General features: G+C 46.7%; 1 protein-coding gene across 4 annotated transcripts in view; it reads left to right on the top strand.

Moving 5' to 3' along the window:
• samd12 (sterile alpha motif domain containing 12) overlaps window positions 1-19,067 on the top strand; it is a 130,278-nt gene that overhangs the window by 73,357 nt on the left and 37,854 nt on the right. The window lies entirely within an intron of this gene.

Genomic DNA, 19,067 nt, shown 5'->3' with positions numbered 1-19,067 from the left:
GACACCCTCTCACGGCCCGAAGGAGCTGGGTGGACGGTGGCCAGGTATAGGTCCAGTTGTAAAAGAAACCCTTGGCAGTTCGCAGCCTTCCCATCGTATTCCTGGGGCAGGGAGAGATGAATCCCACTAGGACCAGGAGAAGGAGGGGCGCTTAGTGGAGACCCCGGTTGTGCTGGTGGAGGCGCTGGGAGAACTCCCTGTCTCTCCCAGCGGTCCACTGTCTGGACAACGTGGTCCATGGCGATGCCAAGATGGTGGAGCATTGCTGCGTGCTCCCGGACATGCTCCTCCCCTATACCCGGGGTACCTGCTCCTGCTGACTCCATAGCTTCGGTCCGGAATTCTGTAACGTGGTGAGTACTGGCGGCAGAGAAGTCAGGCGCAGGAGAGCGAAAACTGATTTACAGCGGTGTCGTTTAATAAACATAAAAACCACTGTAAACAGAACAATCAATGAATGGGTCAAACAAAACCCGGTATCCACCAGCATAACGTGCACAAGCACTATAAGAAACAATTCCGGACAAGGACATGGGGGGAAACAGAGGGTTAAATACACAACATGTAATTGAATGGAATTGGAACCAGGTGTGAGGAAGACAAGACAAAACCAATGGAAGATGAAAGGTGGATCGGCGATGGCTAGAAGGCCGGCGACGTCGACCGCCAAACGCCGCCCGAACAAGGAGAGGGACCAACTTCGGCGGAAGTCGTGACATTTACAGACAAATTATTTCACTTATAATTCACTGTATCACAATTCCAGTGGGTCAGAAGTCTACATACACTAAGTTGACTGTGCCTTTAAACAGCTTGGAAAATTCCAGAAAATGATGTCATGGCTTTAGAAGCTTCTGATAGGCTAATTGACATCATTTGAGTCAATTGGAGGTGTACCTGTGGATGTATTTCAAGGCCTACCATCAAACTCAGTGCTTCTTTGCTTGACATCATGGGAAAATCTAAAGAAATCAGCCAAGACCTCAGAAAAAAATTGTAGACCTCCACAAGTCTGGTTCATCCTTGGGAGATATTTCCAAACGCCTGAAGGTACCACGTTCATCTGTACAAACAATAGTACGCAAGTATGTACACCATGGGACAATGCAGCCGTCATACCGCTCAGGAAGGAGACATTCTGTCTCCTAGAGATGAATGTACTTTGGTGCGAAAAGTGCAAATCAATCCCAGAACAACAGCAAAGGACCTTGTGAAGATGCTGGAGGAAACAGGTACAAAAATATCTATATTCACAGTAAAACGAGTCCTATATCGACATAAGCTGAAAGGCCGCTCAGCAAGGAAGAAGCCACTGCTCCAAAACCGCCATAAAAAAGCCAGACTACGGTTTGCAATTGCACATGGGGACAAAGATCGTACTTTTTGGAAAAATGTCCTCTGGTCTGATGAAACAAAAATAGAGCTGTTTGGCCATAATTACCATCGTTATGTTTGGAGGAAAAAGGGGGACGCTTCCAAGCCGAAGAACACCATCCCAACCGTGAAACACGGGGGTGGCAGCATCATGTTGTGGGGGTGCTTTGCTGCATGAGGGATTGGTGCACTTCACAAAATAGATGGCATCATGAGGGAGGAAAATTATGTGGATATATTGAAGCAACATCTCATCTCAAGTTAAAGCTTTGTCCATTTGGAAGACCCATTTGCGACCATGACCCCAAGCATACTTCCAAAGTTGTGGCAAAATGGCTTAAGGACAACAAGGTCAAGGTATTGGAGTGGCCATCACAAAGCCCTGACCTCAATCCTATAGAAAATTTGTAGGCAGATCTGAAAAAAGCGTGTGCGAGCAAGGAGGCCTACAAACCTGACTCAGTTACACCAGCACTGTCAGGAGGAATGGGCCAAAATTCACCCAACTTATTGTGGGAAGCTTGTGGAAGACTACCCGCAATGTTTGACCCAAGTTAAACAATTTAAAGGAAATGCTACCAAATACTAATTGAGTGCATGTAAACTTCTGACCCACTGAGAATATGATGAAAGAAATAAAAGCTTAAATAAATCATTCTCTCTACTATTATTCTGACATTTAACATTCTTAAAATAAAGTGGTGATCCTAACTGACGTAAGACAGGGAATTGTTACTAGGATTAAATGTCAGGAATTGTGAAAAATGTTGTTTAATTGTATTTGGCTAAGGTGTATGTAAACTTCCGACTGCAACTGTATGTCCCAGTTCTTCCATGGCCTGCATACTCACCAGACATGTCACCCAATGAGCAGTTTTGGATGCTCTGGATCAACGTGTATGGCAGTGTGTTCCAGTTCCTACCAATATCCAGCAACTTCACACAGCCATTGAAGAGGACTGGGACAACATTCCACAGGCCACAATCAACAGCCTGATCAACTCCATGTGAAGGATGTGTCAAGCTGCATGAGGCAAATTATGGTCACACCAGATACTGACTGGCTTTCTGGTCCACACCCCTACTTTTTTTTAAGGTATCCATGACTAACCGATGCATATCTGTATGCCCAGTCATGTGAAATCCATAGATTAGAGCCCAATGAATTGATTTCAATTGACTGAACTGTAAAATCTTAGAAATTGTTGCATGTTGCGTATATAAACCCTGGATTACTGATGCTACAGTATGTAATTTCCAATGAGAGGCTTTGAAGCCACTGGTCAGCCATATTGGCACTCCCCAGAAGAAGCAGTCCTACCATAGGAATGAATGGTATTCTGCAGTATTTTTGTTAAATGTTAAGGACAGAATTACATGTACTTTTTTGTTGTTGTATTGGGGACAGTAACATTAGAACCTTAACATTTTCCTTAAAGTATTTTTTTTTTCATGTTTAGCTCACATACTATAATTTAGAAATATGAATGAAGGTGTCTGTAATAGAATAAACATGGCAAAACAAATGTAGACATTAATAAATGCATTTCTATAGCTTCCAAAATATATTTTACAATGGTGGTAGAGAGCCCAGATGGAGGCATGGTGGCATCAGAACAGCGCTCGTAGTCATCTTGTGTGTGTGTGTGTATGTGTGTGTATATATATATATTATATCATTGGAGGGATGGAACACCATTCTTCCACAATAAATAAAATTTTGGAGTTTTGTTGATGGTGGTGGCAACCGCTGTCACAGAATTTCCCATAAATGTTCAATTGTGGACTACAGGAAAAGGAGCACCGAGCACGTCCCCATTCTCATCGACGGGGCTGTAGTGGAGCAGGTTGAGAGCTTCAAATTCCTTGGTGTCCACATCAACAACAAACTAGAATGGTCCAAACACACCAAGACAGTCGTGAAGAGGGCACGACAAAGCCTATTCCACCTCAGGAAACTAAAAAGATTTGGCATGGGTCCTGAGATCCTCAAAAGGTTCTACAGCTGCAATATCGAGAGCATCCTGACCGGTTGCATCACTGCCTGGTACGGTAATTGCTCGGCCTCTGACCGCAAGGCACTTCAGAGGGTAGTGCGTACGGCCCAGTACATCACTGGGGCTAAGCTGCCTGCCATCCAGCACTAGGCGGTGTCAGAGGAAGGCCCTAAAAATTGTCAAAGACCCCAGCCACCCCAGTTATAAACTGTTCTCTCTACTACCGCATGGCAAGCGGTACCGGAGTCCCAAGTCTAGGACAAAAAGGCTTCTCAACAGTTTTTACCCCCAAGCCATAAGACTCCTGAACAGGTAACCAAATGGTTACCCGGACTATTTGCATTGTGTGCCCCCCCCCCCCCCAAGCCCTCTTCTACGCTGCTGCTACTCTGTTTATCTTATATGCATAGTCACTTTAGCTGTACATTCATGTACATACTACCTCAATTGGGCCGACCAACCAGTGCTCCCGCACATTGGCTAACCGGGCTATCTGCATTGTGTCCCACCACCCGCCACCCGCCAACCCCTCTTTTAACGCTACTGCTACTCTCTGTTCATCATATATGCATAGTCACTTTAACCATACCTACATGTACATACTACCTCAATCAGCCTGACTAACCGGTGTCTGTATATAGCCTTGCTACTGTTATTTTCAAATGTATTTTTACTGTTGTTCTATTTCTTTACTTACCTACACGCACACACACACACACACACACACACACCTTTTTTTCGCACTATTGGTTAGAGCCTGTAAGTAAGCATTTCACTGTAAGGTCAAGACCTATTGTATTCGGCACACGTGACAAATAAACTTTGATTTGATTTGAATTGGTTTGAATTCTGGTGACCGAGATGGCATATAGTTTACATTGTTTTCAGGCTCATCAAACCATAACGTGACCTGTGGATGGGGGCATTGTCATCCTATAGCCATTGTAGCCAAAATAATGTCCAGCCCAGCATTTGTATACATGACCCTATGTATGATGGGATGTTAATTGCTTAATTAACTCAGGAACCACCCCTGTGTGGAAGCACCTGTTTTCAATATACTTTTGTATTCCTCATTTACTCAATTGTTTCATTTATTTTGGAAGAAACCTGTATCTTGTGGTGGCCAAAGCTCTTTTAGTTTTCCAGCTACCTCAGAGAGATATCCAGGTACTGGAATGTGTTGATCTCAACTTAGTTTCAACAGCCTACCAACATACCAGCCTACTGTGGTTCTCAACTGGTTTTACCTCTGGACCCAAATTGGACCAGGTTGTCGCAGTCGCGACCCAATATTCGCATTGCGAACAAGAATTGCCAAAGTACAATATGGAAAACTATATTTAAAAATGTGGATTTAGACCCAGCAGTTGAGAATCGCTACCATAACATGTATTGCCGTTTGATAAGATTTGGCCTCTCATGGTTTACTGAATGAAAAGTGCATAGAAGTGCCTTTTATCTTTATAACTGAGACTAAATGAATTCACAAGGCTTGGAGCTTCAGAGAGCTTCTAACTTTCATTTTAATGACTTTATAAATATATACAGGCAAGGTCTGCCAGGAGGGTGAAATATAAATGAGGCTTTTATTTGTAAGTTATATTTATCTTGATCCATTTTTCCTCTCTGCGTCTATCTTGTTTGCTTGCTTGTGTGTGTGTGTGTGTGTGTGTGTGTGTGTGTGTGTGTGTGTGTGCGCGTGTGTGTGAGTGCACGCACACCTGTGTTCGTTAGTTTGCTTGCTCGTTTGATACGACATCCCTTACTATACCCCTGTAATGCTACTTCATATTTCGGTTTGTGTGTGTCAGGTGTCGTTGTCATCTGTGCATCATCAAGCATCCGGATGAGCACAAGCCCACCGCCGTGCACGTTCTCGGGGCCGCCACAGGCTTAACTTGCCCTCTATTAAAGATGCACGGTCTTCAAAGAGGGAGTTATTAAACCCCAGGGCCCCACTTTGTGACGCTCTGTTTGTAGCATTGTACTGAGTTTAAAGGAGGTTCATTGAAAGGTCTTTTAGCCATTCCGGTTGATTGATCTCACTCTGGCCCCTTTGATATGCGAGCTAAGAATGCCGGTCTGCTCGCTCTCTCTCGCTCGCTCTCAGACCTCTCGCTCTGTCGGCCTTCTTTCTGTCAGCCCTCTTTCTCTCGCCCCTTTGGCCCTGCTCGTGCCAGATGCCATGTTTGAGGGACACTCCTGATTTTAATTACATCCTTTGATTATCTTCCAAACTGAACTCCTCATCTTGGGGGAGAGAGAGAGAGAGATTGCTGATGATACAGACCTGGGCCGCCTCAGTGCCTCTGCCAGGCAGCACCGCCGTAAAGAAGAGATGTGTGTCCAGCCAACGCGAGATGTGTCCCCACTGAGATATTCTCTCAATACACATGGGAATTTACTAGAAGAAATGTTTGTCTTCGAATGTCTTATTGGGGGGATGGTTGAAGATGGGCTGCAGAGTTAGCTGAGAGGGGTTAGCCTAGCCTAGGCTAGCACCTGGCTGTAGTGGTACCAGTATACAGATGTTAACATGCTGTAGATTCATAGTTATGACATGACATTAATGGGTTGGACATTTCCAGTCATATGATCTAGCTGTAAACATGTGCAACAATTTCTTCTGTTTTATGACCTGCAGTGCCCGTCAGGGTGGATGTGATTTGTTGCCGTGGGACGGCAGCCATTTTGAAATCCACGTCATCCGATGAATGAGCAGTATTCCTTTGTCTTAATCACATTTAATGGGGTGACTCTTAAAGCCCGCACAGACTACGATTTTAACTGTTTTATGCCACGATTTTGCCGGGGGCATATTCTTAGGCTGTAAACGATTGTCGGACATCTCGGCTTGTTCAGTGTGACAGGTTCTAGGTCAGATTTTTAAGCACCACTACATGCGGTCGTAGGCTCCGACAAAGTTCTGGCAGTGTCCAAAATGTTTTGACCAATAGGAACACAATTATTGCTTTGCAAGAAGAACAATTTCCCTAATCTGGTTTAGCCTACATTACACATCTGAAATCAGACTACCGGATAGGGTTTTGATAAATGCACAGACTTGCCAATCAAAATAAACGTTCTAACACAGCGACCATGTCAATTTTGGGAAGCCTATTTGATTCGGAGTTCGGACATATACAGATAGTTTTTACATACAATTTCTAAGATTCATACGTTCAGTTTTTTTTTCCCGAACTCACTCCATTCATGCATAAGCATAGAGGGAGGAATGCTCTACTGGTGCTGGCACATGTGCAGATCAAATACAAACTTGGAGTCACCCGATTATATGGTGTGTGTGGTCCTCCCACTACGACTCGGGAAACCATACAGTTTATTAGGCTACCGATGATGAACTTCACAGGGTGTTGAAAGTGCATGTTATGAGCATGATTCTCCTTTCCAATAAATATTGAGGGTCTTATTCCGGTGACATGATGATCCATCGATCTGCTGTTTGACAAATACAAATATTCTAGCTCTTTCCCATAATAATCTCAGGTAGACTCGGTCCCGTGTGCCTCAGTTGGTAGAGCATGGCGCTTGCAACACCAGGGTTGTGGGTTCAATTCCCACTGGGGCCCAGTATGAAAATGTATGCACTCACTACTTACTGTAAGTCACTCTGAATAACAGCATCTGCTGAATGACTAAAATGTCAACTGTAGCCTGCCCATACAGCCTTCCCGCACTGTATCTGCGAGTTGTTGGCTAGAGTGCATATACCAAGACCAGAGTAAGCACATTTGCTATTTAAAACAACAGTTTTTGTGACAAAACTATCTGTAGAGTTGAAAAATGCGATGGGGACACATTGAACTTTCGATTTTTATTCAGTACATGAACACTAAAGCAAAACATAGCATTTTGTATGCACTATGTCATCACACACTGATCACGCCAATGGGATGGGAACCTAGTTACTGAAATTCACTGTCGGGGCCCAAGTCTGACAGAACACACTGTCCCTCTTTTAACGTGTCTCCATCTAATCATACATAATCAATTAAAGAGCAATTGCAGAAAGGCAGAGCGGAAGTGGAGATAGTCAAAGTTGCAGGTCCATTATGATATTCTGAGAGAGCAACTTGCCACAGGGCAATTAGAAATGCCAGATGGGCCCATTTTTCTAACTTGATCACTGTTAATCAGAATAATTTGAGAGTGCTCTTCTCAACCTGATAAATCCTACCCCCGCAAAACTATGTGAACTTCCACAAAAAAATAACCAATAATAGGCTGGGTGTCAGTCAAGCAAGACCTGATGAGAAGTATGATGATTTGTGCCCTAGCCTACCACGCAAAGGCACTATGGGTTGATTTTCCCTGGTTGACACCGACATGCTCAGGAAAGTGATATCACAACTTAAGCCTTCAACCGGCCTCCTCGATCCTATCCCCACCACCACCTTCAAAACTGTTTTTTAATTGCATATCTGAAGAAGTGCAAGCTATTGTTAATCACCCCCTGTTCACAGGCACTTTCCCCACTGCACTAAAAACTGCTATGAAACCCCTTTCTGAAGAAAAGTAATCTAGTTTCTTCAGCTCTTAGCAATTTTCGGCCAATCTCCGACCTTCCACTCTTAAACAAAATTCTTGAGAAATTGGTTTTCAAACAGCAAAATAATGTTTTAAGAGCCAACACAGACGCCAAACAGCTCTCTGTCCTTGTAATCTTGGATTTAAGTGCTGTATTTGGTTTAGGACCTATTTAACCGGTCGAACGTTTGTAACCCTTGGTGAACATAATGCAGAGAAAATACATGCCACGTGGCGTTCCACAAGGTTCGATTTTGGGTCCGGTGTTTTTCAGTTTATACAGGGTATTCGGAAAGTATTCTGTAGTGATGCCTCAAGCACTGAGATGCAGTGCCTTAAACCGCTGTGCCACACGGGAGCCCTATGCAGAGAGGGGGAAAAAACTAAAGTATGTTGCTACACTTTAATTAGAATTCCTCTTTAGCCCTCTGTTCTTTATAATAGTTCAATTTATTGTCATTTGTTCCGCTCCTGGCAATGAGCCCCTCTTCATCTCTGTCTTTCCCTATTCCTCCCTTCTCGTCCTCTACCCCAATCCATCCATCCAAATTGGCTCCGTAGCGTTTGGCTCGTAGAAAATGAGGAATGATTACATGACACACTTTTTAGTGTCCCTACTATAAAGCTGGCGCGGAGAAACCCATAATGGGGTGGAATGAGTCAGGTTGGCCATCGTGCCAGCCGTTTTCTTTGGCACGACCGCCGGTTACAGCTCACACTCGGGGCGTATATGACACAAACTTACCCACTGATATTTATGGGGGAGATATTATTTCTCATTGCGCACACATTAAATCTTAATCGAGAAACATGTTTCTCATCGGTGTGCTTCAGTCCTGGGCCTTATTATTTGCCATTAGGTAACCATTAGTCAACTGTAACTATTCTCAGAAACCTGCGGTTTGTTTTCCCAAGTCATGTTTGTCTGTTAGCGAAAACTGAACGGGGTACAACTTGCTCAGTTTTCCTCCACCATTCTTATATCGTCCTACTCTGTCAATCTGTTTATAAGGTCGGTAATAGTGCCAGGCCAGTCTGTCCCATCTAGATGGACATCACACCGTTCCTCTAGATCTCACTTCTGTGTTGAGGCCCACAGATAGCGCTGAGGTTAGCTAACCAGACTGTTACCAAGCTCAGAGAGCCAACTCCAGTCACGGCTACTATAGCTAGATTCGTATCAAAGGTATCTAACTCCTAGGTGTTAGTCGTGCCCCTGTTCTGCTCAGATCAGAGAGTTGGTCTTCTTTGTTATGTACTGTACTGGCTCTCGCAAAGGGACTATGTCCTAGGGGATCATGTTTCCCTGTTGCAATGGATCTATGTTTCTGTAATTAATGAATGCGAGTCAGGGAGAGGGTAGGGGAGTAAGTTATTTGATCATTAAAAGTTATTTTAAGGTACCAGGTACAGTCGGTGTATTGTAATTCAAACTTTATAAATCGGTGTCATTAAGCACCAAACGGACTGAAACAGTTAGGGACTACCTGAACTTGTCCAATAGGAAATGCTAGCTTTCCGTTACAAAATGTTTTGCTACGGTATGCCCTAATAATGAATACAACCCTGATCGAAGACCTGCAGTAGAGAGAGTAAATTGGCCTCTTTCACAATCACAGCGATGTTAATAGACTATCATGGAAACGTCAGATATTTACTTCTAAGTTCATTATGAACTGTTTTATGAGAGAACACATTCTTTATCTGTCTCCATTAGAGACAGAAAGTCTATACTGAGTAGCTTATCTCTCTGAGCACACAGTGGCAGTAGCCAGCTCCATATGTTATCTATGTAATAGACTACATTTTATGTCTGCGTTAAGCTGCATTACATTCTGGCCTCGACAGATATGTATTAACTTGCAGGTCGACAAATGACCTTTTTGAAATGTTCTGGATGTGAAGAGAAGGGGGATTCCTTCAGCTCATCCACACCGGCTGCATACTTTTACTCGGAGTAGCAGTGGACGTATGCACCCTCACTTATTCATCACCTCCAGATTTGCAGCGGAGCCATGAAAGAAAGTACTTCAACTCACTCCTCTCATCTCCCAAGAACATTTTTCATCTTCCTGAAAAGAACATGAGACGTCCGTTTTTTTTCCTCCTGCTTCCGCATTCCACAGCGAAACTGAGTTTTTCCCTCCCTCCATCTCTCTCTCATTCTCTCTCTCTCTGTCTCTCTCGGCTACTCCTGTACTTTTGAACTTTTTTTACTCTTAATCCCATTGCCTAAAATATGCCTGCGCCGTCTGAAGCCCAGCCGGTCCAGGAGAAACTCTGGTGTCTGCGGAAGAGGGAATTAGAGTACTTCTGTTCGCCCTCTCTCTCCAGCCAAGTGGAAATTAACAGCGCAAGAGGAAGAGGAATGGAGAGAGTGAGGAGGAAAAAGATTTAAGGCTGTAACAGTACCAGCACTCTCTCCAACCTCTCTCTGGGCATGCTTAATGCCATTTATAGTTGTGTATCCATTTGTCTGATGTGTACGTGCATCAAATCTTTGCTATCCCAGAATTGCAGAGCTTCACCTCATATGTTGTGCTCTTCTAGATCATATCTTGAGCTTAATGCACAGACATTGAGAGCGAAATGCATGACTATTGTTTTCCTGGTGGCGGACAGATAGACGAGGGGGAGCAGTGGAGGAGAAAGGAGGGGGACGGTAAGATGGAGAAATAGACACAGAGGTGGAGAGGGAGACAAAGAGAGGAGGCGGAGAACGAGAAAAGAGGATGAGGGCGGGAGACAGACTGCTTAAGCGGCAGAGACTCGGGGGAAATACCCAAGCAATATCCCAACCAACCTGCCTCGGCCACCCTGCCCCACACAATTACAATATATCTGACGGAGATATTGAGCGCGGATCCCTTGCCATTTCTGTTGATGCACCGGCCTTCAAGAGGCAAGGGTTTTATATAAAATTACAAAAAATTGAATTAATACGGTCTTATTGAAAAGAGGAGGCCCGGCCAGCCGGGGAAAATAACAATGCGAGTTTCTTTCTCCAGAGTCCTCTCTTCCTCAGATAGCAGGTGGAGCTTTGGCCGGACCATGTTGTTCAGTTAGGCTCATTACTCATTGTGCGAGAATAGAAATGGAGATTGCTTGGGGGCTGCTACCTTGATATTAGGTAGAATAGAATAAATAGAAAATAAATCAGTGGGTACTGCAAGAAAAGCAAGGGGTTGACTGAAGCACTAGTCACTTCTTATCCTTTCAGGCTGTGCTGTTTGGAAGACCATTTTCCCCATCACCCCACCTTAGACGAGCACTTCAGTGAACTTCGAGACCTAATGTAGAGCTGTCCATATTAATAGAGACAAGCTTAGGGCAGGAGACAAGGCAACCTGTCTGTCAGCCCGACTCTGTCCTCAGCCACTACCCTACCAAGGCACAGTCAGGAGACTATGGCCAGGCAGCATCTTCCCCTTCGCTTTTTACTGAAGACGGTGAAATTGTGTCTGTCAGAATTTGGGAGGTGCAGGGGACTGGTCAAGGGATGTATCAATTTAAGAGGTTTCTGTACTAGCTTTTTTTGAAAGGTCTATTTTTATTTAAGTTTTGTACGATTGTTGTTTTTTTGTATTTTTTTAGACAATAGACCTAGTGTCACGAGCGGAATGAACAGTTTAAGGAGTGAGTCAAGCGCAGGAGACGGAGGTCCGTGACAACAAACTTAATTTAATAAATCCACGGGCAAGATTCATATACAGCTGGGAGCATAACAGTCAGAAAGAATGACTAAACGAAGCTCCGCGCAAAAGGCAGACAGGGCACAGCCCGACAACCCTAATGCCTAGATAATATACGTAACACCACACGTAACAACGAACAATCCCGCACAAATCCTAGCTAAACACAGACAGACTAAATAACCCCCCCACTAATGACAAACACAAAACAGGTGCAAACAAAAACAGACATAACTAATAGACACTGAAACACAGATCGGTGGCAGCTAGTAGGCCGGCGACGACGACCGCCGAGTGCCGCTCGACCGAGGAGAGGCGCCCCCTTCTGTGGATGTTGTGACAGTACCCCTCCCCTGACGCGCGGGTCCCGCAGCGCGCCGACGCCGGCCTCGAGGACGACCCGGAGGGCGAGGCGCTGGGCGATCCGGGCGGAGGTTGTGGAAATTCCGCAACATGGCTGGATCCAGAATGTCCCTCGCCGGGACCCAGCACCTCTCCTCCGGACCGTACCCCTCCCAGTCCACGAGGTACTGTAGGCCCCCCAACAGACGTCGGGAGTCCAAGATGGCCCGGACTGTGTACGCCGGGGCCCCTCCGATGTCCAGGGGGGGCGGGGGGACCTCCCGCACCTCAGCGTCCTGCAGCGGACCAGCTACCACCGGCCTGAGGAGAGACACATGAAACGAGGGGTTAATACGGTTATATGTAGGAAGTTGTAACCTATAACACACCTCGTTTATTCTCCTCAGGACTTTGAAAGGCCCCACAAATCGCGGACCCAGCTTCCGGCAGGGCAGGCGGAGGGGCAGGTTCCGGGTCGAGAGCCAGACTCTATCCCCCGGGTTAAACACGGGGGCTTCACTGCGGTGGCGGTCAGCGCTCTCTTTGTGTCGTTCTCGAGCCTTCTTTATACTCTCCTGGACCGCATTCCAGGTTTCCCTAGAGCGCTGGACCCATTCCTCCACCGCAGGAGCCTCTGTCTGGCTCTGTTGCCATGGCACCAGGACAGGCTGATACCCCAACACGACCTGGAAGGGTGACAGGTTAGTAGAGGAGTGGCGCAGGGAATTCTGGGCCATCTCGGCCCAGGGTACGAACCGCGCCCACTCCCCTGGCCGGTCCTGGCAATATGACCGCAGAAACCTGCCTACATCCTGGTTAATGCGCGCTACCTGCCCATTACTCTCGGGGTGGAAACCCGAGGTCAGGCTGACCGAGACCCCCAGCCTCTCCATAAACGACCTCCACACCCTGGACGTGAACTGGGGACCCCGATCAGATACGATATCCTCGGGCACCCCGTAGTGCCGGAAGACGTGGGTGAATAGGGCCTCCGCGGTCTGTAGGGCCGTAGGAAGACCGGGCAACGGAAGCAGACGGCAGGACTTCGAGAACCGATCCACAACAACCAGGATCGTAGTATTTCCCTGAGATGGCGGGAGATCCGTAAGGAAATCCACCGAGAGGTGAGACCAAGGTCGTTGTGGAACGGGGAGGGGCTGTAATTTCCCTCGAGGCAGGTGCCTAGGAGCCTTGCACTGGGCGCACACCGAACAGGAAGAGACATAGTGTGTTACATCCTCTACCAAGGTGGGCCACCAGTACTTCCCCCTCAGGCCTCGCACTGTCCGTTCCACCCCAGGGTGACCCGAGGAGGGTAAAGTGTGGGCCCATCGGATCAAGCGATCGCGGACACCCAGCGGGACGAACTTCCGACCCGCGGGACATTGAGTTGGAGTGGGTTCGAACCGACCCGCCCGCTCGATGTCCGCATCCACCTCCCACACCACCGGTGCCACCAGACAGGAAGCCGGGAGTATGGGAGTGGGATCGATGGTCCGCTCCTCGGTGTCGTAGAGACGTGACAGTGCGTCGGCCTTCCGGTTCCGAGAACCCGGAATGTACGAAAGGGTGAACTGAAACCTCATAAAGAACATGGCCCACCTGGCTTGACGAGGATTAAGTCTCCTCGCTGCCCGGATGTACTCCAGGTTACGGTGGTCGGTCCAGTTGAGAAAAGGATGACGTGCCCCCTCAAGCCAATGTCTCCACACTGTCAAAGCCTTGACCACGGCTAACAACTCCCTGTCCCCCACATCATAGTTGCGCTCCGCCGGGCTCAGCTTCTTAGAAAAGAATGCGCAGGGGCGGCGCTTCGGAGGAGCGCCTGAACGCTGCGAAAGCACAGCTCCCAGCCTCGGACGCGTCCACCTCCACTATGAATGGCAAAGAGGGATCCGGATGCGCCAGCACCGGAGCGTTGGTAAACAGAACCTTCAGACGACGGAAGGCTCTGTCCGCCTCTGCCGACCACTGCAATTGCACCGGACCCCCCTTCATCAGTGAGGTAATGGGAGCTGCCACCTGGCCAAAACCCCGGATAAACCTCCGGTAATAATTGGCGAACCCCAAGAACCGCTGCACCTCCTTCACAGTGGTAGGGGTCGGCCAATTACGCACAGCCGTAACGCGGTCATCTTCCATCACCACCCCTGTGGTGGAAATGCGATATCCCAGAAAAGAAACGGCTTGTTGAAAGAACTCACATTTCTCAGCCTTGACGTATAGGTCATGCTCCAGCAGCCGCCCAAGCACTTTACGCACCAGAGCCACATGCGCGGCGCGAGTAGCGGAGTAGATCAAGATGTCATCGATGTACACCACCACCCCCTGCCCGAGCATGTCCCTGACAACCTCGTCCACAAAGGATTGGAAGACGGCGGGAGCATTCTTTAACCCATATGGCATGACGAGGTACTCATAATGGCCCGATGTGGTACTAAATGCGGTCTTCCACTCGTCTCCATCTCGGATACGCACCAGGTTATACGCGCTCCTGAGATCTAGTTTGGTGAAAAAGCGCGCCCCGTGAAATGACTCCACGGCCGTAGCAATGAGAGGTAGTGGGTAACTGAACCCCACTGTGATAGAATTTAGACCTCTATAGTCAATGCACAGACGCAGGCCTCCCCCCTTCTTTTTCACAAAAAAGAAACTCGAGGAGACGGGTGATTTAGATGGCCGAATGTATCCCTGTCTCAAGGATTCAGTGACGTATGTCTCCATAGCCACTGTCTCCTCCTGCGACAGAGGGTACACGTGACTTTTAGGAAGGGCTGCGCCAGCCTGGAGGTTTATCACACAATCCCCCTGTCGATGGGGTGGTAATTGAGTCGCCTTTGTTTTACTGAAGGCGATAGCCAAATCGGCATATTCAGAGGGGATGTGTACAGTGGAGACTTGGTCTGGACTCTCCACCGTGGTTGCACCGATGGAAACTCCTATACACCTACCTGAGCACTCCCTCGACCACCCCTTAAGAGCCCCCTGCCCCCATGAAATCTGAGGATTGTGAGAGGCTAGCCAGGGAAGTCCCAGCACCACCGGAAACGCCGGGGAATCAATAAGGAACAGTCTGATACTTTCCTCATGACCCCCCTGCGTTACCATGACCAGTGGCACTGTTTCCTCCCTTACTTGGCCAGACCCTAGTGGTCGACTATCTAACGCGTGCACGGGGAAGGCTTTGTCCAGTTTAACCAGGGGAATCCCTAACTTATCAGCAACACTTCGGTCCATGAAACTCCCAGCTGCGCCTGAATCGACTAGTGCCTTATACTGGGAGTGAGGGGAAAACTCTGGGAAGAAAACAGAGACATACATGTGATCGACAGGGGGCTCTGAGTGAGGTTGGTGCTGACTCACCTGGGGTTTCGATGGAGTGCTCTGCCTGCCATCTGAGTTCCCGGGAGGACCTCTCCAGCACCGGTCCGCAGTGTGTCCTCTACGGCCACAGTGGGTGCAGGAGAGGCCCCCCCCTCCGGTCCTCCAAGCAGCAGTCCCTCCAAGCTCCATGGGCGTTGGAGCAGGAGGGATGGGAGGTGGAATGAATAGGCCCCGATCGGAACGTCCCCGGGCAGCTAGCAGGTTGTCCAGCCTGATGGATAAATCAATTAACTGGTCCAGCGTGGTGGTATGGTCCCGGCAAGCCAGCTCCCGGCGGACGTCCTCACGTAGACTACACCTGTAGTGGTCAATCAGGGCCCGCTCATTCCACCCCGATCCGGCGGCCAGAGTCCGGAACTCCAGAGCAAAGTCCTGAGCGCTCCTCGTCTCCTGCCTCAGATGAAATAATCGCTCGCCCGCCGCCTTGCCCTCCGGGGGTTGATTGAATACCGCCCGGAAGCGGCGAGCGAACTCTGGGTAGTTGTCTTTCGCGGAGTCTGGGCCCTCCCAGACGGCGTTGGCCCATTCCAGGGCTCTACCCGTGAGGCACGAGACGAGGACGCTCACCCTCTCTTCATCGGAGGGAGAGGGCCGGACTGTCGCCAGGTACAGGTCCAACTGGAGCAAAAACCCCTTGCACCCAGCGGCCGTCCCGTCGAACTCCCTGGGAGCCATTATCCGTATCCCGCTTGTACTGGGTTCGGTTGGATTCGGTAGGGGCGCAGGGTGATGAATTGGTCCTGGTGGGGGTGATGGAGCGACTCGCTCCCAGCTCTCCAATCGGGTCAGCACCTGGTCCATGGCCGTGCCCAGTCGCTGGAGGAGGCTGGCATGTTTGGAGACTTGTTCTTCCCTTGACAATGTTCCTGTCCCTGCTGACTCCATATTTGGTGCGGGATTCTGTCACGAGCGGAATGAACAGTTTAAGGAGTGAGTCAAGCGCAGGAGACGGAGGTCCGTGACAACAAACTTAATTTAATAAGTCCACGGGCAAGATTCATATACAGCTGGGAGCATAACAGTCAGAAAGAATGACTAAACGAAGCTCCGCGCAAAAGGCAGACGGGGCACAGCCCGACAACCCTAATGCCTAGATAATATACGTAACACCACACGTAACAACGAACAATCCCGCACAAATCCTAGCTAAACACAGACAGACTAAATAACCCCCCCACTAATGACAAACACAAAACAGGTGCAAACAAAAACAGACATAACTAATAGACACTGAAACACAGATCGGTGGCAGCTAGTAGGCCGGCGACGACGACCGCCGAGCGCCGCTCGACCGAGGAGAGGCGCCCCCTTCTGTGGATGTTGTGACACCTAGACAAAAGACAATAGACAACTTAACATTTCAGACATGGATCCACTAAACTAGACATGACGTTGGCTGGGACTTGATGCCCAACCTTAAACATAAAGAAAAAAGACAAAGACAAACACTAACTCAGACATTCATACATTTCGACATTCATACATTTCAACAAACATTAATGACATCAAACTTTCTCAAACCTCCATGTTCACACAGTATCAATACCCATCTTGTTTGTTCTCACAAGAGTTTTATTTAAATGTATTTAATACTTTATGCCATTATGGCTTCAAATTGTGCTATTTAAATCTGTACCCCACATTTTTTTCTATATTTTCTATATTTTCAATAATAATTAATTTGATTAATCCACTTAACGATGGAGGATCATATGATTTCCAGTTTAAGTAAAAATTTTCAAAATGATTGAGAAAATAATGTTCCAACCCATTGGACCCTCATGCCATGTCTTGAAATATGCAGATATGACGGATTAAAAGTAAACTTACATTACAAAACTTCTGACAGCCAACTTTCTAACTCCGCCTATACATTTTTTACATTATAGCATAGGTCTTGGTCTCAAAAAGGTATATTTTGTGACGTTATACCTTTTGCAAAGGATATTGCGGCAAGGTGTGCGTCGGCTTATCCATATAGCCCTACATGGAATCAGTGAATGCAGGATTGTACCTAACCTGTTTAAGTATATTACATGTTGTATTTACCCATTTTTCAAAGAATGTGTCTGTCCATTCTCACCTTCACCCTGTTTCATTAGCCCTTTTTAAACATAAAAAAAATACTGTTGCTTTTGAAGTCAACCCAACGCTTTGAAAACAAACCTTACTCTGAACCATAAATGACCTTGATCTCGTGACATTGCTCTGGATTTAATACATTTACCATGGGCTACTGTCATTATCTGTCAAATTGCAGATTGGTCTTTTAGGTTAGGTTGAACACTACTGCTAGATACTATACTGTATATGTAGAATACTGCTATGGTATACTACTACTACTACTACTACAATTGGTGACCCCAGGGGGATGGATATCCACATCTAAATCTTATTTGTGCTTATTGGGGTTAAGGGGATCACCAAGTCCAGGGGAGAGATCAATCTCTCTCACTCTCTCACACATACACACACACACACACAGCCCTCAACCTTCTCAGATCTCCCTTCCCGCGCTTGACAAAACCTGTCATAACAATAAAAAATGCAGGATGACTATTTTATGAAGTCTGGAAATGAAAATGAAATGGGTCCATAAATCACATGGAATCTTTAAGTGTTTCCCATGTTTAATTTAGGAACGAGAGAGCGAGACTAAAGCGCTGACTCCACTGCCACCAGTGCGGATGACTACGTAGACCTAGATTTTAGAAACTAGTATGTAGCCTCCATGTATAACGAGACTTATAATGCTATATGCACAGTGACCACCTTCGAAAACTCAAACTAATAGATACAGATGTAGGATCTTAATTTGACCAGTTTCCCACAGCAGGAAAATAATCATGCAGCAACAGGAAATGTGAATTATTGGATTATAATTATTTGACATTTTTGTAGGGATTGATACATTTTTACTTAGGGCAAATCAAGTCTGCAATTTTAAAGTGGAAATTACAAACTGTAGAAGCCTTTTTAAACCTTGAATATACTAGAAGTTAGCATTTCCTGCTGTGCAGGAAAATTCTACAACATGGTGATCAAATAAGATCCTACATCTGTAAATGCTTTAGCACACTACGCAAAACTAATATACGATCTAGGTATAGACATTATACAGGCAGAATGAATTATAGATGGGTGTAGACATAGTATTTATTCACAATGTTTAAGAGAGCGATATATTTACGCTGTTCAAAATGGTTGGTTTAAGTGCAATTAAGTTAAATGGAATCGATGCGAGAGAGACATAGAGTACATACTTAATCGGAGTAGATCCAGTGTACGCACTTATTTTAGATTATATGCGTATAGTAACAGTATACAGAATTAATTGATAGGTCCTACCATCTCTCTCTCTCACTCACACACACACACACACACACACAAAGAGAGCAGCTGGATACGGAGGGGAATTATCATGGGACGTGGTGTGAGGGTGTTACTGATTTTGTATAAGGCCTACATTAGGGAGCCCTTTGATCCACAGTACTCCCTTTGCCCTACAAAAACGCAATTAAAATTGTGTGTGTGAAGGAACATCACGTTATTAACACCCTTCTGACATGGCTTAAATGATGAATATGTTTTGCTCTGAGGGGGTAGATGGGGACGTACCCCCTGCGCCCCCTACCTCAGATGTGTGTGTGTGTGTGCATTAGGGATACACAATTCATCTAATTCACATAGAAATCGCAATAGTGATGTGCAATATCCACATCGCAAA

Source organism: Salmo trutta, chromosome 34 (assembly GCF_901001165.1).
Source record: "Salmo trutta chromosome 34, fSalTru1.1, whole genome shotgun sequence".
In the NCBI taxonomy this organism is placed as follows: domain Eukaryota; kingdom Metazoa; phylum Chordata; class Actinopteri; order Salmoniformes; family Salmonidae; genus Salmo; species Salmo trutta.
This window is presented reverse-complemented; position numbering and strand designations above follow the sequence as displayed.